Consider the following 25,219-nt stretch of genomic DNA (forward strand, 5'->3'; position numbering starts at 1 on the left):
ACCGACAAATATTTTTACAGTTAAATCACACTAAGAAGACGTGCAGAATAACACCACGTTGAAGAACTTTATTTATTATTATTATTTTAGAGTGTAACATCTGCATTAATTATGAATAAGAATTGTAATGTCAAACCATTCAACACTGCTTTAATTTAAAAGATCAATTCTACATTACTAAAATAATTTTCTTACACATAAAACTTAAATACGATTGAGCATTTTTGAGATGGGGTAAAATAGATATTCTAAAGTATAACTGAGAATAAAACGTTTTTTTTTTACCTAAATACTTTACCTTTCTCTTTAGACTTTGTGTTTGTTTGTTTTGTTTTGTTTTTTTCACTTTTACTTAAATGCAGCACATGAGTCAGTCATGGGTACTTTTTTGTTTTTGACAAAAGTACTTCTGAATCTTACACCCTTCAAGCTCTACACAACAATGTCATAAAAAATATACACAATTGTGCGGAAGAGAGCTATATACCTGTCATCTACTTTATTTAATTAAAATAAAAAGGAATTTTATATATATATATATATATATATATATATATATATATATATATATATATATATATATATATATATATATATTGATAGCCTCTATATCTATCTTTTATGTAACGCTTGCCAATAAATGAATACTCAACAATCAAAGTATGAACTACTGTAGTTTTTTGTCCAAGAAATTTTCGCTTTTAGAGCCATATTGCATGTATAGAAAAATATGATGTCCCAAAATGGTGTTAAATATTCATACGACCGGGGCATAGAAACCGATTCGACCGGTTTGATTATAATCGTTTCTAGTTCCCGTCTTTGAGATTTCTGAAGCATATGAAGAAGTTTTCGTTGAAAGCGAACGTTTCCTACCTGCTGGAGCTCGGCGTCGCCCCGCCTCAGCGATGCACCTGAGGCCGAAGCCCGACCGCCGTCCGTGGGCCTCGCGCGGGGAACTCGCTCGTAGCTTAGCCTCGCTCAAGATAAGACTCGCCAATATTCGGCTTTTCTAAACACAAACACAAAAAAAGCCTTGAATAATTCCGAACAATGCAGAAATTCCGTTAAATCGAAGCGACAAAATGAAGAATAAAAACATGCCCTTTTTTCATGCTGTAAATAAGTTTGCCGATGAACAACTTTTATTTATGATTCAGGTATTTTTGGAAAGACAAAATCATTCAGTTTAAAAATACGTTTTTTTTTAACAGCATTTTAACAAAAATAAAATATAAACAAAAAAAAGAGCAAATCGCTTTGGATTCGTCCCAAAACTCTTCAAGGATGAATTTCGTACAGCTCATTTTCTTTATAGCTATTAAAAAGACGTCATGTAAAATCATAAAATCTTGGCATAATTTTTAAATGTTTACGTTTTTTTCCTTCTAAAGTTTTTTTTAATATTTGAGTAAAAAAAAATTCAAGAAATCAAGAAATGACGCTGTTTAATCCTTTCCTTGAACAAGATAAATATATTTATTTTAGTTTCGGCTCGATTAGATTGCAGATGTCGCAATGTTTGTTTTCTTTTTTTTACTTCCTCCACATTTATTTTCCACATTTGAAATGACAGAGTTCAAGCGTGTTCCGGATCTAAGGGCCTTGCGATAGGCTTCGCGGCCTGCTCGCAGCAAATTTCCACAGGCGTTTATCAGCTGCGCTTTTGTCACGTGACAGCGCCCAGGCACATCGCTACGCCTTCAATAGCAGGTAAGGAAGATAATTATTAATTTAATTAAAATCGCACGTTGGGAAACCTTTTCGGCTTCCGTTGCCTTGCAGCGACATAAAAAATACAATTGGAGGCCTTTGGGTGAGAAAAAAGACCAACGATTGCCTCAAGGGAAATGCCTTTAATAATCAGTTTGCAATTTGCGAAATTACAAAAATATCAAAATTATAATTTATATTATCCTCAGCACTCAAATCAAAGCGACAATAGAATATAGAAACAAAGTTTGATTTTTAACGAACGTGTCATTCTGCTCCAACTTCCTTAAATCACGAAATAAAATCTAAAAAGGCACTTCAATAATTCATACACAACAATTAGGACACATTGTCAGTCTTACAGAAAAGAAATATCAAATTATGGCTCGATGTTTCGTACGGTTTTCGTCAAGTTTGAATTTCAATCATTTCCAAATAATCAGAATATAAAATCGGCAAAGGTGAGGAATTTTTGACGGACTGCAATTTGCATTGTAAATAACCATTCCAACGAAACACGAACTTTTGATAATAATAATCATTATTATTATTGTTATGATAATTATAATTGAGATGACAATGACTGATTTTGGTGCGCGTAATTTTCCGTTACCTGACAGTTTACACGCGATAAATATTCACCTTAAATTACTATTTTGAAAAATAATATCTGTTCTGGCCTGACTATTTATTCCAAGCGCTTGGTGCAAAGTTGCATACCGACTGCATGTGTTTGAAAACGGGCTGGGGATTGGGCGCATCCATTGATTGGCCTCTTCATCTGCAATAGTTACATGCGTGTATCGATCCACAAACACGGCTGATCTGCGCGGACGCCGCCACAAATCATTGACGGGATCACGCGCGCGCGCACGCGTTATAGCATACATATGTATGAAAAACTTCTCTGGAAAACAAAAGGAAAGAGCACCCTAAAAAAATCCCCAAATTAATTTCTCGTTCAATCCCGATGCATAAAATGTGAAAAAATGATTTCCGCAAGTACGAAAAAAAAGAAAGAAAAGTTGTGCTGCAACAAAACTAGCAAGAAACGAAAAAGCGCGTAAAAACACCAGAGATATACGCCAAATGCGCGCGCACGTGTGTGTTTAATTGAGTGATGGATGCAGGACAGCGTGGAGGTGAGGGCGAGTGGAACAAATGGAGACACTTTAATAAAGAGTCAAATCCGGGACATGGCGGACAACCAAACCCACGCGCCACCCTGGCACGTGCACGCGCACAGAACTACATATCGGAATTTTTTTTTCTACCCCAAAAAATTAAAAAAATTGCATTCAATCCATGAAATCACATGCACCGAAATCGCATCGATGAGAACTAGCGAAAATACCGCCGCGCACAACTTTTTTCATTTTTAAAAATAAAAGATGTCAATAACAAAATAAGCGACGCCGATGATGTTGCGCATCCAAAACTCGCGCGAGAATTCACTCGGACTCACTGGCAACTTTTTCCAAAGCGCGCCATTGGGAAGCCAAGCGGGAAATGTCCATTACGCCAACGAGCAAAGGCTCGGGATCAAAGGTCAAACTCACCTGCACTTTTTGAGCTGCTGTAGTTTTTGTTTTTCTTTCTTGTTTTTTTTTTTAGGTGAAGGGAAAGTGAGCAAAGCTGTCAGTCCATCCAAACGCGCGCGCCGAGAGCTAAGACTCGACTAGCAACCTGAAGCCACCGAGGACAGCGCAGGGGAGGCGAGGAGATGGAGCCAAGGAGGAGGGGGGGACTGGAGGGAGGAGGGGGGAGCTGGGGGGGAGGTGGGAGGGCGGACTGCTCCGCCTCGCTCTCTCTCACTCTCTCTCTCTCTCTCTCTCTCTCTCTCTCTCTCTCTCTCTCTCTCTCTCTCTCTCTTCGCTTTTCCATGTGTGTATGTGTGTGTGTGTGTGTGTGTGTGCGTGTGTGTGTGTAAGTAGTTAATTAGTAAATCCCCGTCCGCGGTGCCTCGGGTCGGTTTGTTTTCCCCGGTCGACAAGCCGAGAGGAAGGAGAATTTGAAGTAGGATTCGACCCGTTTCCGCTCCCGTGTCTCATATATGAGGCCGGCGAGTGTGTGTGAGTGTGTGTGTGTGTTTTCTGCCAGTTTGCCTGCCCCTGTAAAATGCCCCTTTGGGACGTTCCAGTTGTAGGTTCAAGGGCCCTAAAATAAGTAGCGCGTTTAGGGGAGAAACGCTGTTCCTTTAAGGCACAACACAGGGTTTCTATTGGGTTTGGGTCTGGGTTTTAGATTTTTTCAAAAGTGTGTCTTGGTTTTCCATACTGACTGTAGAAAAATCTACACTTTTTTTCAAATTTCTTTTGACAGATTTTGTATTGGGTTTGGGTCTGGAGTTGTGATGGTTTCTAGGGCATTTTAAAGAACTGGTCCAATCTTGGGCAAATTTGACTGATACTTTCTAGATTATTCTGCACTAAACGATACAAAAAACGAGGTGAATCTACACAAAACAACCACAAAAAATGGGGTAACTGTTACCATTGGATCAAAATGTTTGGATTGGTGGATTGGTCCATTTCTGGCCCAAATCGGGCTATATTTTGACCAAAAGTTTACAGAGTATCATCTTTTATATACTTTGGAAAGTCTAAGGTATGTATTTTATTACATGCGCTCAGAAACGTTGTTAAAAATAAACAAAACCACCAACCCAATATTTGGGTCACTTTGACAGATTTGACAATCTAAAAAATTGGGTAAATTTATAGGAAACAACCCCTAAACCCCCCCCTAAAAAAAGGTTATTCTGTACAAGCCTAACCCTAAAAAATTGGGTTATTTTATATGAAACAAGCTAAAAAGTGAGACAGATTAGACCCAAATATTGGCTTGGTCCTTTATTGACCTATAATTAAGTTATTTTTAATCACATTGTGTTTTTACAATGTAGGATTTCAACAGGGGTGTGTAGACATATACATTTATATATTTTTTTAATTTATTTTATTTTTGGGGGGGGGGGGGCGCTCCAGTGATTGTTTGAATTTTCTTCAGTCAAAAAAATGTGTGATAGCCTATAAAATGCAAGTGCGATCGTGACATATAATGTTTCCATTTTTGCACGACTGTGTGGAGGATTATGACAAGGAAGCAAAAAAAAAAAAGGATGGGGAATGTGGGACTGCTTGTTGGAGAGCTGCCAACTGGCTTTTTCAACGAGCACCAATGAAAGTGTGTGTTGGTGTGAGTGTGTGGCAAATCCTTAAACGTGGCTAACGAGAGGTCGAGCCCCTGTAGCGGCTGCGGGCGTTTTATTTTTTTAAGCTTTGGCGCAAAACTCAGCACGGCGCCGCGTTGGGTTTCAAAGCATCCGACCATGAGATGTGCTCTTAACGCACTTTAATTGTTGAATTGATCGCCGATCGGCCGCTTCATAATCAATTGGGTAAACCGGCGGAAGTCACTTGAGTGCTGAGAGTTCAAGTCGAGGAGACAAGCGGATCAAGGGGGACGCAAAAGATTGTTATTGGGCAAAAATGCCCCTACGTGACAAATGGAGGTATGTGAAGGCACTATGGGGGACGCGCGAGATGTTAACGGGGGTTTTTGCAGGTAGCAGCCCATTTCATTTTTGCTTTTTAATGCCGTGAATTCATGCAAGGAACCGTCCTCTTTTTCTTTTCAATTGAACAGTAAATCAATTGGAACTTAAAGCAACGTCTTGGGCATTTGTCTTTTGGTGACGCCGTTGCGCAAAATTTATAGATCTGCGGATTAGCCCTAAATAAAACAGGTGATGTCACATGACCTTCATTTTGGGGTTGCCGGGTAAAATATGCACGGGGATACCACATCCAAGGGAACGTATTAAGAGACGAGGGGGCTGAACTTTCACCCAGATGGTGACAACATGCCGTAATTCAACATGGCATGACCACTTAGCTATCACACTAGCAGGAGTGTGTCATCCACTGGCTAAACTACTAGAAGATGATGTGAAAAAAAATGACCAATTTCACAATAAAAGGAAAGCTTTAAAAGAAGCGATGACGGAGCTGAAATTTCACCCAGATGGTGACAACATGTCAAAGTTCAACACGACCACTTAGTAATCACATTAGCAGGAGCGCGCCATCTCTTGGTTAAAATAGCGCGAGAATGATGTGGAAGAAATGACCAAAAATATAGTCAAAATACCGCACAGAAGTATTTGAATCAATCCTTTGACCTTTACATAAAAGGCATTTCAAAGGAAAGGCAAATGACGACATGAGGGAGCTGAAATTTCACACTGATTATGACATGTCAAAGTTCAATATGGTGCAACCACTTCATTACCAGGAGTGTGCGATCACTCAGCTAAAATATTTGCAAGAATGATGTGGAAGAAAACAACCAAATAAAAAAAGGTCAAAAAAGGGGTATTTTTTTCTTTAATTCTTACATCAAAATGAACGCATTGAAAGAAGAGACTAGGGAGCTGAAATTTCACCCGGATTGTGACAACATGTTTGATATGCACCACCCTTGGCTAAAATACCGCAAGAACGACGTGGAAGAAATTTACGCAAAAGCGGTCAAAATACGGTCGGCAATTGGGCCCCAAAACGTTTTTTGCAATGATTATGCATTCCAGCATGATTAAGCGCCCTCTAGCGTTGATGTTTACATATTTTTCAGGGGTCCGTGCGGGATTACCCACAATGCACGTTTCCCATTGCGCATCGGCGTCCATTTGCCTGTTTGGGCCAGACCTTCCTTCCACCCGGCCGATCAAAGCTTGGCTGGTAGTCGGCGAGTCCCCTGAGGGTCCAGGCCATATCGACGCGACCGCCGCCGTGCGAACGCGCGTGCGCCTTGCGTAAAGGGCACAAGCTGGTGCGGACACGGCCAAACATGGCCGTAACCTCTAAGCGCCGCTGAGTGCGCGCGCGTCACCTGGGAGGAGCATGTGACAGAGCGGCAGGTCCGGGCAGGAGGATGAAGAACTGACCTATCACATCCCCATCGACTGAGTTAATTAATATAAGTAGAGGCGAGGATCCCCGGCTCACTTTTCAGCGTATGGATTTGCTGTCCGCTCGCATTTGCCGCCTTTTTATGTCCATTCGATGCAAATCCGATGCCTGGTGTCCCGGGGCCCCATGGTGACAGCTCATTTTGCCGCGCCTTTGACGCCCGCACATTTTTATTGGGGTTCCGCGCCTGTGACGGATCGCTAGATGAGATCTCACCTGAGCGCGTGTCCGCTTGAGGCACGGGAAGGCGCTAAAAGGCGGCGGGCGGCGCCGGGCCGGGCTAGCGAAGCGACAAGAACCTACAAAGGTGGCTTCGCTTTTTCCACGGTCGGATTGATACGGAGCCCGAAACATTTAAATGTCTTCAATCATTCTAGACCAGGGGTGCCCAAACTTTGACCTTTTTCCAGCAGCCAACCTTTTGTGATCGGCGATTTATCTGATTTACAAAAAAAAAAATGACAGTGTATTTATTAAACTAAAATGGTATATTTTTCAAATTAGCAATTTAAATCATCTTTCAGCAAACGTTAACATTTACAGCGGGGGGTGTCAAACATACGGCCCGCGGGCTTGTTCCGGCCTTCAAATGGGTTTCATTTGGCCCGCGAGATGATTTTGTAAAGTATGAAAATCAAATGATTTTTTTTAATAATTAAAACACTTGATGTGTTTTTTGGTTAGTTGTAACGTTAATTTTTAATGATTAATAGTGATGTTATAATTATTTTTTTTTGGGGAGTATGAAAGAAAAAACTGAAGTTGTTTAAAGTTGTATAAATATTATATAAAGTATGATTTTAGTGGTATGGCCCTCTTGGGATTAGATTTTCCTTCATGCGGCCCAGCAAGCTTTAACGATTTCGATATCCCTGACTTACAGGCTTCATACAGGTTCCATCTTATTCTGAATCTGAAAAAACAGTGCATCAAAGTGTCTGAAATGAAAAAAAATGTCAATCCTTATTAAAAGTAGATACATTTTTGACCAAACAAACCGTTTGATGCAGAAAGTAAAAACTTTTTAAACATGTTAACCTGTGGAGAAAGCTATAAAACATTGTGCTGTTTTCTTTCTACATTTATTTTCAAGATAAATCCTGAATTTGCTTTAGAAAAAGCGTTAACAGCAATTGAAATTTGTTCAAACTCGCGTAAAGTGACTGCTCTCAACTGAGGCCCCGCCATTTTTCCTCACTGCAAAATGTAATACCGGCCGCGGCCAGAGGCGGCGCCAAAAAAAAACAGCTCGAGATAAAGTAAATCAGTAAATCAGTGCCAAAACACCAATATGGCAGTTGATTCGAGGACCGGCCCGCGGACCGGGGGTTGGGGAGAGTCCAATAATTGGACTGTTTTGTGGTTTGATTTAGATTGGCGCCCTCTCGTGGATTAACAGCAGCGACGCGGAAAACATTTTTGTTTTCTCCCGCGGGCCTCCGCGAGCCGGGAAGGACAATCGGGGCCGACAAGCAAATCTTCATAGACTCTTTGAGTAGATGAAAAGCGGCTTTCTTCTTTGTGGGAGAGGGAGGAAGGGGTCGGGGTGTCGGGGTGGGGTCGATGCTGGGTTTAGGGGGTAGGGGGGCGGGGGGGTGACACAAGCGGGACAGACAGGAAGACAGGAGGAAGAAGGTGGGAAACGGAGAGAAAGGCGTAGGGAAAGAAAGCAAGAAAGAGCTCCAGTGCCGAGTCTTAATCTGAGCTGTTCTGATCAATAGCCCATTTCCCATTGTTGCCAGAGCCTTTCGATCGCTACACCGCCGAATTAACACACCCACTTTAATCTAGGGGGAGAGGAGCCGGAGAGGAGGGGGCGGCTTTACCGGGAGCAGCTGCGGAGGCATTCTCAAATCAAATCAAATCTAATTGTTATCACTGTAGCCGCTACACTTATTACGTTTGCCAACATCCGACGGCCGTGAGCAAAAAAAAAAAAAAAAAAATCCAAATGAGACTTTATTTGCTTCGTTTGGGATGCGTTCGCGGGCCTGTCTGATTACTGGATGACGCAAGAACTTTTTTCAGTCCAGACATTCAATCACATGTTCATACATACACACACCATTTTTTTCTTTACTTTTATTAATTTAGATACTAATAGAACTAATGTAAATGATTACTTTCCATGCAAAGAGTACTTCAGTTACTCTTGGTTCTGATGTATAATAACACTACAGTACCGAAAGTAAATTATTACTTTAATGCGCTTTTATTTTGAAGTTCCACCCGGAAGCACACTATTTAAAAAATATCCTGTTTTTACGGTAAAATACCGGCAACTTGGTTGGCATCCTGTTGAAACATTTTGTAGATTTACGGTAAAAATAAATTGCTTTGATAATCTTTATTTTATGTCGTATTTTTTGTAGATGTAAAATCAGCAGTATCAATACAATTTTTTTTCCCCTTAATTATAGAAAATGTTCTATATTTATGGTAAAAACTGTATTGATTAGTTTGATTTTACACAGTACATTTTGTAGTTATAAAATCAAAAGTATCAGTACATTTTTTTATTTTTGGACTGATTTTTTTGGACACATTTTTACGGTAAAATACTGGCAACTTGGTAGAAAAGTACCGTTAATTTACGGTAACACATTCTCGATATTTACAGTAAAAAATGCAATTGTGACTTGCCAGTACTTTTCTGCCAACCAAATTGTCGGTATTGTACCGGAAAACATCTTTTTTTTCCTTAATTCATAATTCGTTTTTTGTAGCGAAGCGTCCGTACCGTCAAATTCGGACTATAAGACGCAATGGATTATAGGCCTCAACAACAAAAATTTTACAGAAACTTTTTGTCATGTACAGTCCACACCGAACCATCAGTTGCGGGTTGTAGCATCAGATATTTACCCAGAAAGATTGTACATACAATTTACGTAAGTCACTTTTAGGATACTTTTACAGCATCACTTTATTGCTACCCATTTTCAAGCTAAAAAAAAGTGTGTGTGTGTGTGTGTGGGGGGGGGGGGGGGGGGGGGGGGGCTTCCTTGCGCCCCCAACTTTTTTCCCCCTTTGGATTCATTCTCCTCACTCCTTTTGAAGTTGTTTCATAACGGAGCAATTTTCTCGTTAGCGTTCTTCTTTAATTGTGGTTAATTAAGCGTGCTCTGGCGGTATAGGGAGCGCTGTTGCAGGGGAGGGGGAGCAAAGGGGGGGTGGCTTTGGAATTAGCTGTAGTTCAGCTGTGAAATATGAGGTTAAGTGGGCGAGCGGGTAGTGAAAAAAAGAGGAAGCGGGAGAGGGGGGGTCACTGACTCCAAGGCGAGGGGCGTGGGGGAAAGTAGCAACTTTTTCATCGATTAATCGTTTGCTAAGGGCTAGCGCGCTCAGTGTGCTGAACTTGATTGGAAATGGACTACTGAATAGAAAAAAAAAGAAATGGGTCCACGTGAAGAAGTAAAATGGGGATTTGGGGAAAATTTTCTCAACGAATTTCTGTATAATTATACAATTTTCCATCTGGTGGAAAAGCCTGTGAGGAGGGCGGAACTTTAGTCATTGGCAGTTTTTAACCGGTCCTTTCATATCCCGGAGCCCAGCGTGTTTTGGTCATTGTGAATTCCTTACGGAATTATTTTCAATTTAAAAAAGAAAAAACAAGCAGGCTGAACCAACGTCCGAGTCCATCCTTGTTGACACACAGGAATATTAAAACGGAGAGGACCATCTAAAGGTTTATGACGTTACTAGCTGATTCAATTAAGAGTGGCAAGGTAAGGAACTATGCGGATCTGTTAGAGAACACGGAAAGGTATTCCATCGGACTTGTTTATTAATTGCGGTCATTTGGCATATACACACAGTCATAAAGTTGGTGAAACTCGAACGCAGCTCAACCTTGGGTATTTATAGCAAAAAGAACTGGAGAAGTGCCGCGAGAAAAAGGAAACACTTGGAGCGCATTCAACGTTGCACTGGCGAGGCGTTCGCCGACTCAAATCTTAAACACGCTTAACGCGCAACAAATATATATCTTACAGATATGAAAACACAAGAAGATATGAAGAGTTTACGAAAGATGAAATTTATTCTGTTTTGTGATAGTTTGTATATTCTTGCCAAAATATTGGCGCATCTTACGCACTGGAGGTCCAGTACCGGTACCAGTTCCGGCCCGTGGACCAACTGGTACCGAGCCGCATGGGCTGCACCCGAAATGATGATGTTTTGGAACTGATTTAGTTTATCGTTTAACAGTTCATTCATTTGTGCTTAGTTTGGCTAGATTTTTGTGTTTTAGCGCCGCCTGTGGCCGCTGCTGATATTACATTTTGCAGTGAGGAAGGAAGTTGTGGCTTGAGTTGAGAGCAGCCGATGACACGCACGTTGTTCCGTCTCTGTGAAATCTGCTTGTACTTTCTTTGTAAAAATGTTGTCATTTTTGATAATATGCCCAAAATGAGTTTGTTGATCCAACAACTTGTGACTGTGCATAACATGCTAGCTAATGTTAGTATGTTCTATAGTGCTGCTTTGTATGCGTTTAGCTCGTTAGCTCATTTGCATCGAATTTTGTATTGAAATGAATAGCATTTGTAATTGAACTACATGAATGATTTCATCAATGTAATTTGTGTACATTTTTGTGCATTTTGAGCCTCAAAAGTATTTTTGAAAAGCAAGCTGCGGGCTCCCGCTCATACTTTATGTGCACTTTAAATTCCCCCCGGGTCCACAGTAAAATTCTCAAGCGTTGACCGGTCCGTGGTGAAAATAATGTTGGTGACCCTTGCTACACACGGTAACATAGAAAATATCAGAATTCCACCCCCAAATGAAGGGTGCGCTATACACGCTAACTGTTTGCGTTAATAATTAGCCCGTGATGGAACTTTTGATCGTGGGGAATTTCGAAGCAATCCATAGATTTTCCCCAAGGTCCAACGGGGGTTTGATCACGCCGCCACGCCGATTATTCGGGCTCCCGGCCGCCCGCGCCAATCCTCGCGCGGTGTCCGAGCGCCCCGAGCAGATTAGCGCGTCTACACGCCAGCCTCCATTAAAGCGCCGTTAGCCGCTAAACGCTTCGGCGCCGAGCCCGCGGCGGCCGTAAAAGTCCACGAGGCCGTAAAGCACATGAGCGATGATCGCGGCTATCGACTGTACCGAGTCGGGCCCGTAAGGGCCCATCCCCCCCCCCACCCAAGTGGCAATAATGAACTTGTTAAGGCCTCTATAAATATTGGCCTCCGCGCTCGGCGATCGTTTGTCCGGATTTGCCCAACGCGGCAAACAAGCGGCCGGGCGTCCGAGGTGCCGCGGCTAATACCTAATCAATGAGGGCGGGCGCCCCCTTTGCAGCGGGCATTTCCCTTGTACAAAGAAGAGGAGAGAGAGAAAAGGGGAAAAAAATTGATGAACATTAGCGTCGATGGCATAAGTTGCGCCAGGAAGCTTTGACAAGCGCATCGATTGTCAGACCTCAGAGTGAGTAAAACTCACAGGAAACAATGGATCAATTGAAAAGTCGTTATTCAGCCAATATTTTCTGCGGTGGATTTTCCCACACGTGACGTAGCCATATTCATACGCGCGCCATTGTTTTTTGACGTTAGATATAACGTGAATTTCTAACTGTAATGGTGTCATTACTAAATTGTTCAACCGAAAACCAAATATTAAAACCAATATTAAACGTGTGCATTTTCTATATAGTAAAGAGTGAATGGCGCAGCTATAGTTTGAAACAAAAATCATCTGGACAATACTAGTGATGGAAAAGAACGTAAAACAACAAAATGATTAAAAGAGGGATGGACAAGTACCAATACTAGGTGTCAGTATCGGGCCGATACCTGGCAGCCGATACCAGGTCAGTTTTAGTAGTTTTATCACAAAGTAGTAATTGCAAATTAGCAAAAAAAAAAATTGCAATAACAAACTGATGAAATAAGGGATGGACAAGTACCAATACTAAGTGTCAGTATCGGACCGATACCTGGCGGCCGATACTAGTTTGGGTCAGTTTTAGTTTTTGTCACTGTATCTCTCACTACTCAGAGGTGAGTTCTTCTACTGTTATCAGTGGAGACAAATCCTAATCTAAGAATACAACCACAAGTCCTAAAATAAAATACATCCCCCTGAGTGCCAGCCTTTTCGTTTGTGTCCATTGTTGTGTCCGTTTTGTCTCATCCAGAAAGCAATACTGAATCGTATCCCATCCAAACACGGAACATGATTGGAAAGGCCAGGCCAGGATGTCCTCGAGCGAGGACACTAGGACTTTGGACGGTATCTCTAATGAGTCATAAGATAAAGATAAAAACAAATGTCCACAAATGTGGACACAAATGCCTCCCTATCAGAAGGGTACACGTGTAGACAAAGGTTTGGGAGGAAGAGGGATATAAACCCACACGATTATTTAATAAATAATAAATAGTTGCTGATAATTTGATAATTGATTCGTTGTAGATTATTGGATTAATTTTGGCGGATCCAAAAATTATAAAATTCAATCATCTGTAATGGAACAATGTTTAGACTGCAAAAGAAAACGTGTATATGAAAATACAAAATACAATTACAATTCCTAAAATTAAAAAAAATACATATTTCTATCCACCTGACCCAGTAACTATGATGTGAGGCAGACTTGCTAACCACTAGGCCACCGCGCTGCCACAACCTTTGCAATCACAATCCATCTAATAAGTATTACTTATCAAAAGCAAAAGACGTGCAAGTTTGAATTCTCCTGATTACTCAACTCACAGTGCCAAAGTTTTTTTTTTTGTTTTACTTTTTGACTGTGATCAAGTCTGCAAGCTGCGGCCATATTTTTTCGTAGTAAGGAGTAGAAAGAACTTACCGGCGAGGACGGCTTCCCTCCTGAGTCTTGGGGCCAATCCTGCGGGAGTGATGAGCGCAATTTAGCGCAACACGTTCAAAAAAAAAAAAAAAAAAAAAAAGGAAAGAAAGGGAAAAAAAAGTTGACATGCGAGTCCGGCGCCAGTGAGCAAAATGCTTTGGATTACATAAGCAAAGCCTTTAAGAAGCATGTGCTGTGAGAGAGAGGCTATGCAGGGGAGGGGGGAGGGGGGGGAGGGGGGGAGGGGGAGGGGTGGCTGCGTGCGTGCGGCGGATCGATGGGGTTATAATTTTGTCCGAAGTGGGGAGAAAATAAAGTTCATGGAGGAATGAAATTTGAAAACAGATGGCAAATCCCGTCCTGCTCGTGGTAGTCACCCCCCCCCCCCAACCCCCCCACCCACCCCACTCCCCTAAATAAGATTCGATCCCCGGGAATGGAGTGTAGACAATATTCCAAGCGACGTTTGATGAAAGTGACAGATTTTTCATTTTGGACATGTTGGGGTTGGGGGGTGGGGGGGTCGGGATGGGAGACTTCATCTGATTTGTCTGCAGGACAGAAACTTGGAAGCGTAGGACACAAGCGTTTCCCCCCCCCCCCATATAAGCAAAGCCCCCCATCTGCCTCCATGCCCCCCCCCCTCCCTCCCTCTGCGGGCGAGGCAAAAGGGTGAGGAAACAAGAATAGCAAATAAATGAGAAAATTTGGTACAGCGCCCCGCTTCCGTGCGTTCCACGCGAGCAATAACAATTAAATATCGACCGCTTTTCCCTCGGCCGGAGAGAACCTGAGATACCCGGAGACTGCCAAGTACGCCCCCCCGCCCCCCCATACACCTCCTTTCCTTCTAATCCAAGTCCATCAGGCCAATGGGCTCTAATTTGGTGTATCTCATTCCTCTTGATTCCATACGTACCTCGCTTTCATGGTTGACGATTTTATTTATGAATTTTTTTTTCTTTCAACACCCTGAACATGAAGACTTCCTCACACTGTGAATTTTAGTCAATCAAAATCAATCAAAGCAGGCGGCGGGGAATCCAGGTAATCATTTGGTTTATGAGAAAAAAGATATATTTCTGTTCATTTCATTTTGTTTTATATTAAATTAAGTCTAGTCAAGTAGTTTATTTTGCAAACACATTAGATTTTTTTTTCCTAATTCTGTAAATGCTATTAAAGGCGTATTAATTCAAGTTATTTCTGAATATTTTTTTCCTTCAACCACTCTCGTACAAGATGAGCAGATGAAGCAAGATGAAGCACCGGCGTTACCATTTTTTTTCTTTTCACTTTGCTGGATGGACTTTGAAGACTTGATCAGCGATCAGCTGAGTGGTGTTTCTCAAAAGTTGTAATCATTTTTACGCCACAGTATGATCTAAAAACTATTAATCACCTGGCAATATGAAAATAAATTGGGATGGGAGCGTACCAATAGCAAATATCGACATCGGCCCCATACCAGGCAACCTAGAACATTAAATAAACAACGCACAAGGAAGGAAGACAATACTTTCAATTCATTTTGCTCACGAGGATACCGGACAGATGTGTTCAGTTACAGGTCGCCTAACGCTCTGCAAACCATCTTGTTGAACCCTCTTTTATTCATTAGATTGGTCCTTTCAAAATGTCGCCGCCCTAAAGGTTTTGAGGGGTGCGCACGGCGATAAGGGGAAAAAAAATCAACACATGGTAGTAATATCGAGGTATTGTTGGATAAAATGGTAACCGATATAAGATGCTCTTTTGTAGCAGGTGTACAATTCCAAAATAATCTCGCTCAATTTTTGCTTTTTTTTGCTCAATTTTTCTCAAAGGTCTCTAAGGTGGACCTTATAGTCTGAAAAATATGGTCATAATTTTGAAGTCGTTTTGTAGACTATTTCACATATTCCGTGGATGCACTTTCAGACTGTTGAAGATAGGATGTTGCTGTGAGCAGACAATAAAAAAAAAATCCATATACCATTTTTCTGTCTAAATATCTGATGCTACGGCCTGCGGCTTACAGCCCAGTTTAGCCGTGACAAAGTTTTCTCTTTTTGCTCAATTTTTGCTGCTGCAGCTTTTATAACAGTGGGGCTTGTAGTCCGAATAACACAGTAATAATTTTGAAGATGTTTTTATAAAGTGACAATTTGTGGACAATTTCACATATTCAGAGGACACACCCACAGCATTTGAGAGCGGAGCCAACCGCTTACATTTTTACCATTTTACACGCAAGCTTGATTTTTTAAAAATCATGAACACTTATGGGAGATTTTAACATCACTCTTGTGTGCTGTGTCATATTCATGAGACGGGTTTTTTCACACGACATGGACTTTGAGTCGAGGGGTTGAATCGATATTTCTACTTGTGCACGAGTGGGGAGCGCGATCACTTTGGCAAGCTATGGAAAAATTGACGCTCGCCGCGCGGTATCGGTTTGATTCTTGTGGTTTTTGTGCACAGATTGTCTTTTCTTTTGTTGGCGTTTGCGATGATAATTGGGGACATGTATTTTCCAAAGCTGATCCTTGAGAGGATGAAAACTCCAAATTGGACTTTTGAGCGATACAAAAAAGATAAATAAATAAATAAAGCGTTCCCGCGGCTGTTGTTGATTGACGCGCGGCGGAGCTTTGCACGCGGCGTGACGGGACTCCCAAGAGGAGCGGCGGGCTTTATGTTGGACTTAGCGGCGCTCGTGGCAACTTTTCCAAACCAATGGCACGACTATCAAAAGTTTGGCCAATCATTGTCGCGGGCCGCTTCTCTCTCTCTCTCTCCCGCCTCTTTTAACGTTTTTTTTTCCGCCTCACAACTTCTGTGTGCGCACGCCCGAGCCTTTCAATTTCTATTTATTACGACCCCCCCACCCCCCAACCACCCCCCGCCACTAACTCCTCAGCTCCACTTTTCCACACCTCCTCGCTCACTCGCCTTAGCATTAATGTCCATGTTATTCTCTCTAATATGAATTTATATTTAATACAGGGCTGCACTTGTGCTTCTAATTTTCTTTTATACGTTTATAAGTATTTCATATCGACAGAATGTGCGTTGTTGGTTTTTTTTTTGGCCAATTGGGTTCAAGCACTATGAATCCTGCCTAGCAACAAGTGACCGAGGGATTTGTGCCAATCTGTTGACCGAATTCACTAGCTAGCGGAGTCAGAGGTTAAAGGACTTTAGATTTTTCGTACTGAAGATAACTAACGGATGCTTAGAATTTTAATTGAATTCATAAACCCAGCAAACATTTATTTAAAGGTTAGATTTATTAACTCTTCAAGCGTTTTCTGAAAAAACAACGCATAAGGCACTGGTGTGCTTTAGTCCGCCACATCATTTTATGTGACTCGTTAAAATACCAAATTTGCAAGTTATCTTTAACTTTTACACATGTTTTTGGTACCAATGCCGCTTTTGAACGGTTTTTAATGGCCTCTGATTTCAAAATGTATAAAATTGAATTTGATTTTCATAAAAATTAGTTTGACATCTGCCCTTGAGTCCTAGCGGATTTCGAGCATTTTGGCACATCTTTCAAGGATAACAGAAAATGTAAACATTGATGGTACCATATGAAAGATCGGCTTTCATTCTTTACCTCAAATAAAGAAAATAAGAGTCTACCTTATTCCGTGCTTTAGTAATCACTGTTTGAAAATAGGTCATTCGAGTGACACATTATGGAAGTCCAGGCTAAGCCAATCATGGAAGTCATTGAAAGACTTACAAATATCATAAGTAGGCCACTAACGCCACCCAGTGGTTTTGGGCTGTCAACACAAAAAAAATCTACTGCACCCTTTTTGCGAGATGCTGTTAAAATGATGAATGCAAAAATAGGGGGAATGCATGATCAAACATGGGGTTTTCAATAAGTCCAAAATTGACAAGATTTCCAATTTTGAATGGCGGTAAATGAGACCGACATGGGCTAAATTTGACACCGGCAGGGTGTGCCTCTCGACTTCCTGTTTGCAAGTATTTTGAAGTGACGGCAGCGTGGCATATTGAAAGTCATCATCTTTTGGCAGTCTTTGCAAAATTTTAGCCTCCCAGTGGTTTTCCTGTATGCTTTTCCTTTGATATCAGGTGTCGAACACATCAAAAAGCCCAAGTTGGGTCCACATTTCGCGTAGGGGTTGAGGATGCGTCCTTTGCACATTTTGTCCTATATTCGGGGAACTACGGTAATCGAATTAATTGGATTTCACGCCGGGCCCTAAAGGAAAGCAAACGGTTGCATTCAAACCATGTCGTAAAGCAGCCGGAAACGATTTCCCCCTGCCCCCCGGAAAACCCCAAAAGAGCGCCCCCTGTTGTCGCCTCGGCGGCGCCTTTGGCACATCCTTGCCCTCGCCTCGTCATCTCCCCCGTTTGCCTTTAATTGCTTAACGCGTTCATTCTCCCGGCCCCGATAGCCGCGGCATTAACATAGCTTGTGGCCCCCGCTTTCTCGTCTTCCCGGCGCCTCTTTTTCCACTCTATTTCTCATCAGCGGTCGGCCCCGAACCTGCAGGCGGCTCTCCTCCTCGTCTCCTCCTTTTCTCCCCTCTGCCGGCCGCCGCCTCCCTCCCTCCCTCCCTCCCTCCCTCCCTCCCGCCCGCTCTCTTTCTCTCTCTCTCCCCGGCGACGGAATTATGAAAAATGCGCCCATCGACAGAGCGCCTCAGCTTCGATTAGCCGAGATGGGACATGACAGGCCGCGATCAATACTTATACCGTCCTATAACGTGTCAACTAATGAATCAATCTCGGCTAAATTTTCCATTTTTCAAAAGCCGACGCGAGAGACTGGAATATCCTCTTTTGTAAAGATATTATTATCGATTTCGTCGGCAATTTGACATCGGGGGTAGTTAATTCCACTCTAGAATAAAATTGAAAACACTTGAGATTGAAGTGAGGGAGGCGGGGGGGAGTGAGGGCGGGGGGCGGGCCGGGGGGGAGGGGGCAGGGAGGCAGGGGGAGACGGCTGTTGACTTGATAAAAGAGAATGGGAAGATGGAAGGAAGAAGAGAGATTAATAGCGCGCGCGCGGGCTGCGACGTCCATCCGTCCGAGTTGGGATTTGAACCGCTAACCTCGGGCTGGCCAAGCAAATCTACTAACCGCTAGGCCGAAATGCCGACCGATAAATGCCAAATGATACTGTGATTTCTAGTGTTGTCCCCATACAATTTCACTTCCAACCTGAAACCGGCTTAGAGTACTACTGTCCGATACCGATAGCAAAACCGGTATCGGCAAGAATGATGTATCAGGGGTGTCAAACTGGTTTAAGCTTGCGGGCCGTTGGGAGGAAAGTCTATTCCCAAGTGGGCCCGACCCATAAAATCATGGTATATATTTATATATACAACAATTTAAAATTTGTTCTTGTTCTTTAGTACTATCCAAAATTACTGTCCAAAAAGTACAACACCACAATTGATCATAAAACATGAACATTACTATTAAAAAATGTTTTCAAGTTTTTCATGTATGTAAAAAAATTCAGCTCATTTATACACTTTACAAATCATCTCGTGGGCCAGATTACACTCATTTGTGGGCCAGAACTGGTCTGTGGGCCGTATGTTTGACACCGCTCTCATGCATGCTTTTATTTATTTATTTATTTATTTTTTACTATGAAGTATTAGAAAAAATCTTGATGGAGTGATACAATAATCAGAAACAATAGCAATGAGAAAATATCACTCATTTATTCCAAACATCTTGGGTTACAAAAATGTCCTCATCCAAAATTGGTCAGCCCCCCCCCCCCCCCCCCCCCCCCCAAAAAAAAAAAAAACTGTAGCAGATTATTTTGTTCTACATCCAAAATCTCTAAAATTAGAACTCATAACACATCTTGATCACGTTTGTTTTAACATTTCATAATTATTTTTATTACTAAAAGCACACTGAAACCAGGATCAGAATCCAGATATAGATTTGGATTTAGACTTTACATCTACTAAATGTCAATGGCAAAATCGTATTGAAACACCTTTCAAAATTTGGAAACTGAAACTTGTGTAGAACCTGAGCTAATTTTCCTTTTTCTAACGTCACAAACCGAAGATATGACATTGAAAATTAAATCGCAGTTGCTCGGTTGACTAAGTGTGAATGTCACATGACCAAACTCAGAAACCAGATAACATGATTGGTTGTTACCTGAGCAACTGTGAATTTCAAATGCCATTTCAGTCAACAAATTGGCAAAATGGCCGCCCCGAAGATGGATCACAAACAAGTAGCTTTTGCTGTTTAAGACGTTTTTATTCTATTTTTTATTAATTCAAGGTATCTATTTATTTATTTTATTAATTCTTTTTATGGGCTTGAGGAAGGTCTAATATAGGTTTTGCAATTGCGATATTAATCGGAATGTTGTATTTAGATGAATGGGGGGCATATTGAGCAATCGTATTGTAGAGAAAATATTGGGGCTGATTTCCTTTGAAAACAGCAAAAACAACAAAGTAAATAAAAATAGCTAACTCAATCATTTTGGGATTAATGACTTAGTCGCGGAACTAATTACAGCGACGGCGATTTCTAATGACTGCAGAGGCCGTTAAAATTGCGACTGGAAACCTTGGCGCTAGCGCACTAAAGGATGTTAGGAGGACGGGCGCCGATTGACCCCGGCCCGGAAAAAATCCATTTGAATGGATTCCTCCCAACCCAAATTGGAAATGGCGCTTGAAGCTCATCATACCAATTCTTTGTTATGTCACTTTGAATAGTGTCTGGCTGAATATGTGCATGAGCCGGGAGTCCGTGTGTGTGTGTGTGTGAAATATAGATGGCGGAGTGCCAGTGCGTGTGTGTGGGTCAGCAAGGTTCAGTGTAACTGTCGCCAATCACAGCCTTATTTACCTGTCAAAAACACTATCATCCCGCACGGGCCCCGCCGAGCAATTTCTGCTGTCTCTTCCTCCCCCCTTCCTCACCCTCTGCCTCCAATTACAAGGTAGAGGGGCTATTTCTCACCAGGACAAAAAAAAAAAATGCCCCCCCCCCCCCCCCCCCCCCCCCCTTCTCCCGCCACTCTAGCCTGTTCCTTCCCCGTGCTGAGAGTTGGAGTGGAAACGAACAACCTGTAAACACACCCCACTTATCCCAGTGTATAATGTTGTGTGTTTGTTGCCCACGGCTGGCTGGGTGGGGGTGGGTGTGTGGGGAGGAGGGGGGGGGGGGTGCCGCATGAGCAGACGTAGAGTTGTGAAATAAAGATGCAGCCGGCGGCGCCTTTGAAAGGCGGCTCGATCAAAAGAGCCGTCGCCGGCCATATCCGTCTTGTCTCAAGCAGGTGAACATGAACGGGGTGTGTGTGTGTGTGTGTGGGGGGGGGGGGGGGGGTAGTAGACGAAGGGCTTGTCCTCTTAACTGTGCCGCAGAGGCTTTGAAGTCTGCTCAAAGTTCAGCTTTCGTCAAAAACAACGGTGAAAAAGCGCAGATGAGCTGTTGTCAGGAGCGTCAAGTCATCCCCAAACATCACCGTTGAGGTGAAAAAAAAAAAAATCCACTCGCATTTTGTAAATAACTGGATTCGAATTAGTCATCAAAATCCAGATTTAAACCCAATAGAGCATGCATTTTTAGTTTAACATTAGGGAATTTTTTGTGTCATTTTAACATTTTTATCAGCCACATTTATCATTTGTAGTACTCACTTACAGCAATTGATTCACATACAATTATTTTTTCTTTGTATTTTTAAATAAGAATTTTTATTTATTTTTAAAGTCCTTCATGAACGGACTGATTATCATATGAATTTGATGATTAAAATAATCACGTATTGCAGCCCTACATGAGTCAAGGTAGGCCTTTTGGTCACATCTACGTGATCCCTCCGTGAAGTTAAACATTTTCTGGAAAGAGAAAATGAGAAAAACATCTTTCGCAGCGACAGTTTTGAACATTAAAAAAAAAAAAAAAAAAATCCCAGGAATGAATCTTGCTGATGCATGAACGCGGGCTAGAAGTTGGCCTTTGATTTCCTGCTGCCGTAACAGGAATACGCGCACACCGCCACGTCCGTCTTCATGAGCGTCCCGACGAAAAGGCCATCCGACAAAGCCATTAACGGGGCGCTGTAATACGCGTGTCTGCCGCGCAGGCCAGTGACACGCGCACAAAGACATTCATGGGCTGCCATGCGGCTTGATTGAGTCGCCAAATCAACGGGGGGGGGGGTAGAGGGGTGGGGGGGCTTCTCGTTCCACAAGACTGATGAACGTCAGCGGTGGGCTAGTAGTTAGCACGTCTGCCTCTCTCTTTTGAGGGTCTGGGTTAGGGCTTTCCCGACGCGATGTTGATATCAGCCGAAACGACTATCGGATTATATCTGTCAACATCTGAACTCTCCGACATTAGCGCGTATATAAAACATACACAGGAATGCACATCAGCGGTACGCAAGTACGCATGCGCGACAGAAATCACTGACGCGTAACGTCACCTGCTTCACTTCGCGCATTTGCGTACCTAACTTTGAATCATGACAACAACCGAGCCAGAGCTGAACATGAAAAGCGGCTCCAAGATGTGCCGTGGCTTGAAGCACACTCAAATGTGGTGCGAGATTTACCGCTCATGTCCTTAGTTAGCAGACAAAACCGGTGTGTTTGGCACAGGGTCGAACATTTTCAGTCATCACTTTTTGACAAGTATGCGAAGAGCATGTGAAGAAATGGGCCAAGTTAGCACGCGTCCACAAACGTGAGGGCTTTAAGCGAGTGTCACGACTTCATTTTCACACATTCTGCCTGGCAAAAATGAATTTTCATTACCACTTAAGTGCATGAATCTGCCAGCAAATTAAAGGGGAAGTGAGATGTCACTCGTGGGACTGCCGGCGGACGCTCGCTGGAGGGAGGCGCTATGAGGAAAAAAAAAAAAGGCGAGAGGGGGCCAAATGAGGAAAAAAAAAAAGAATATAAAAAGAGGGAGTGAAGAATAATGTTGAAGGGAGGAGAAGGCGGGTAGAAGGCAGAGGCAGCTAAGCAGAACCAGCCAGCCCTCGCAAGCCAATCAGGCCTTCATTAGCCCGGGCGGGAGGGATCGATGGCCAGCCCGCATCAATTAAACACCGCAACGCTCGCGCACACTCACACGCACCACACATCACAAACAACTATTCCGTTATATGTGCGGAAAGGGGAAAAGTATAAAAACTCCAATGCTAAAACGCGTGACAAATACGTCCATTGCATTTTGTGTACAACTTGTTTTTGGCTGCGTTTACAAAGGTTACAAACAAACACGCATTCACGCCGATGGAAAGGCTACCGTAATTGCCCGAATATAAGACACATTTTTTCTCCCAAAAATGGAAGCCAAAAGTATGACTGTCCAATTAACAGGAACTTAAAAATTCGATTAATCAATTTTTTGACACGAATCGTGGAAGATCGATCAATCAGCCACATAAGTTGAGTTTTGATGTACATATGTCTACATTTTTTTATATATATCGGCTGTATTCTTACAATAATAACCGTAATGGGACGGGCTAAAGGGCAGATGTCATTTGGCTGATAGCAGCCAGTACCTGTTACAGCTAACAGCAGCTCTTGTTAGCTGAGGTCATTTTCTATAAAAGAAGCGAGCAGACTGAACCAACGTTCGAGTCAATCCTTGTTGACACACGGGAGTATTACTAAAACGGAAAGGATCACGTACAAGTTATGATGTCTCTAGCTGACTTTTATATATATATAAAAAGTTCAAGTTTTTTGTCATTAATTACATAAAATAAATAAAGGTCCTGACAGATTTTCTTTCAGGTCGGATCCGGCCCCCAGAACTTGAGTTTGACACCTGCGATTTAACCTACTAAGACTTAGGGTCTGCATTTTTCTTTTACACAAACTGAATCTTGGTTTCAAATATCGGGATTCAGTCTCCGCGGCTACGAATAAGCGATATCGGCCCCTAAAAAAAACATCTGATCTCAAGTCAGAACCCTTTGACTGTGAGGCAAACATGTGAACTACGAGGGCACCCACAAATCTTTACGCCAGATCAAGAATATGCTCATGAGCGAATCAATCCATTTTAGTTCCAACAAACACCAGCAGCAAATATGTCTTGAAATCCATAAAAGTCCTAAAGGCATTTTTCTAGAAGCAACCTTCCTCGATTCACTCTCCGACACAGGCGCGCGCATCGATAACACCCAATTACACACACGCTCGCACGTGGAGGCCGGCAAAACACACAATTACACACGCTCGGGACACACATTTTATTAACACTCAATTACACACGCGCATAAATCACTGGGCGGCCGCGAGGGGAGACGGATTGCGCGCCGATGTCTTTTTCACTTTTGTCATATTTCATGACAAACGCGTACAAGATTTCTTGACTATTATCAAGCAAATAAAAGGGAAATCAAGTCAACCACCTAGCTAGCTTCGAAGCGTTTTTTTTTTTTTAGCGCTAGCTTGATTGCACATACACAGAAATGGAATAGAAAATAGCATTGTAGGCTAATAGCGCTAATAGCGATGTAGGCTCCGCCTCCGCAGATGACGTTTGCAAATATATGCTTGAAAACACGGGGCTGCGGCCGAGTCCATTAGCGGGAGGCCGCGCTAGCCGAGCCCCCGCCGGTCATCCGCTCGCCGTCGGCATTGACACATCAGTCTCCGCGCCTCTAACGCGATGTGACAGTGTCGAGATTATAATATCTGCCCAGTATTACCGGGGCATTAAACGCCATTATGGCGCCCCCGCCCCGCCCGGCGCTCAGGTGCGGCCCTCGCGCCCGACCGGATCGGCAAAATTGCGAGTGGACATTGTGGGTAAATTGAAGGAAGGAAGGAAGGAAAGAAAACGGCGGTGGGAAGAATTTGAGCATAGGATTGGTATGGTTTCATGCTATACATGTGACAATAATTCTTTATAATTTATGTTGAAGTCATCTTTCCCCATTGGAATGAATGGACATGTCATTAATCCGTTCCAGCTTGCCAATAAAAAGGTAATGTGGTCTTCATCAAAATAAAGGACTACATAGTGGATCCCGCTATACAAAATTAATCCGTTCCCGAGTTGGGATCGTAAGACGAAATTGTCGTATGGCGGCTTAGTCAAGTCTTAGTTTATCTGTAAATCATCTTTTCCCATTGGAATGACTGGAAATGCCTTTAATTCGTTCCTTGTAAGGGGGTTTGTATAGGAGAATGTCCATGTTAAACTTCCTAAAACAAACAACAATGGCATGACTAAATAAAAAGTAAAAATAACTATTCTTCTCAATGTTGTTATTCGGACAATGGCCATCTGGGTGCAGTCAGACTTACTGCTACATAAGATGGCCACGGCGTTTCAGGAAGCGGCGGCGGTACCGAACAGCGGTTCAAAGGCGCCCGAAGCTCGGATGAAGCTATTCCATTAGCGAGCATTCGCGCGCCGTGGCGACGTTTGATTTAAGGTCCGCGCCTGCTTCCCTGCGCCCCTCCATTTGTTTGCGCACCAAGAAAAGCGCTTCCACCACACAGTCTTGTTGTTTTAATGAGACAAATTAATAAATAAGGATGAATTTGCGCGGGCCGGACAAGAGGAACGGCAGACAGCCGCGGTATACTTAGCGCGCCGCTGCTCCATCAAGCGCACGGGATGTATTTGTGTGGCGTAATTAACGCTTAATAAGTAAGTGATTCATTATGATTAGCGTGCGGATTCG

General features: G+C 42.7%; 1 protein-coding gene across 2 annotated transcripts in view; it reads right to left on the reverse strand.

Moving 5' to 3' along the window:
• Positions 1-25,219, reverse strand: part of erfl1 (Ets2 repressor factor like 1) — a 95,706-nt gene that overhangs the window by 39,693 nt on the left and 30,794 nt on the right. The window contains exons 2-3 of one of the 2 annotated variants that reach the window (XM_088410908.1): positions 13,519-13,557; positions 877-1,012 (exon numbers count right to left, since the gene is read on the reverse strand). The gene's annotated coding sequence lies outside the window, so the exon portion shown is untranslated. Of the gene's footprint in view, positions 1-876; positions 1,013-3,272; positions 3,393-13,518; positions 13,558-25,219 lie in introns of those variants that run through there. The other variant, XM_088410907.1, reaches the window with a different exon arrangement.

The sequence above is a fragment of the Hippichthys cyanospilos genome, chromosome 3 (assembly GCF_059441005.1).
Source record: "Hippichthys cyanospilos isolate Australia breed blue-spotted pipefish chromosome 3, RoL_Hcya_1.0, whole genome shotgun sequence".
Lineage (NCBI taxonomy): Eukaryota > Metazoa > Chordata > Actinopteri > Syngnathiformes > Syngnathidae > Hippichthys > Hippichthys cyanospilos.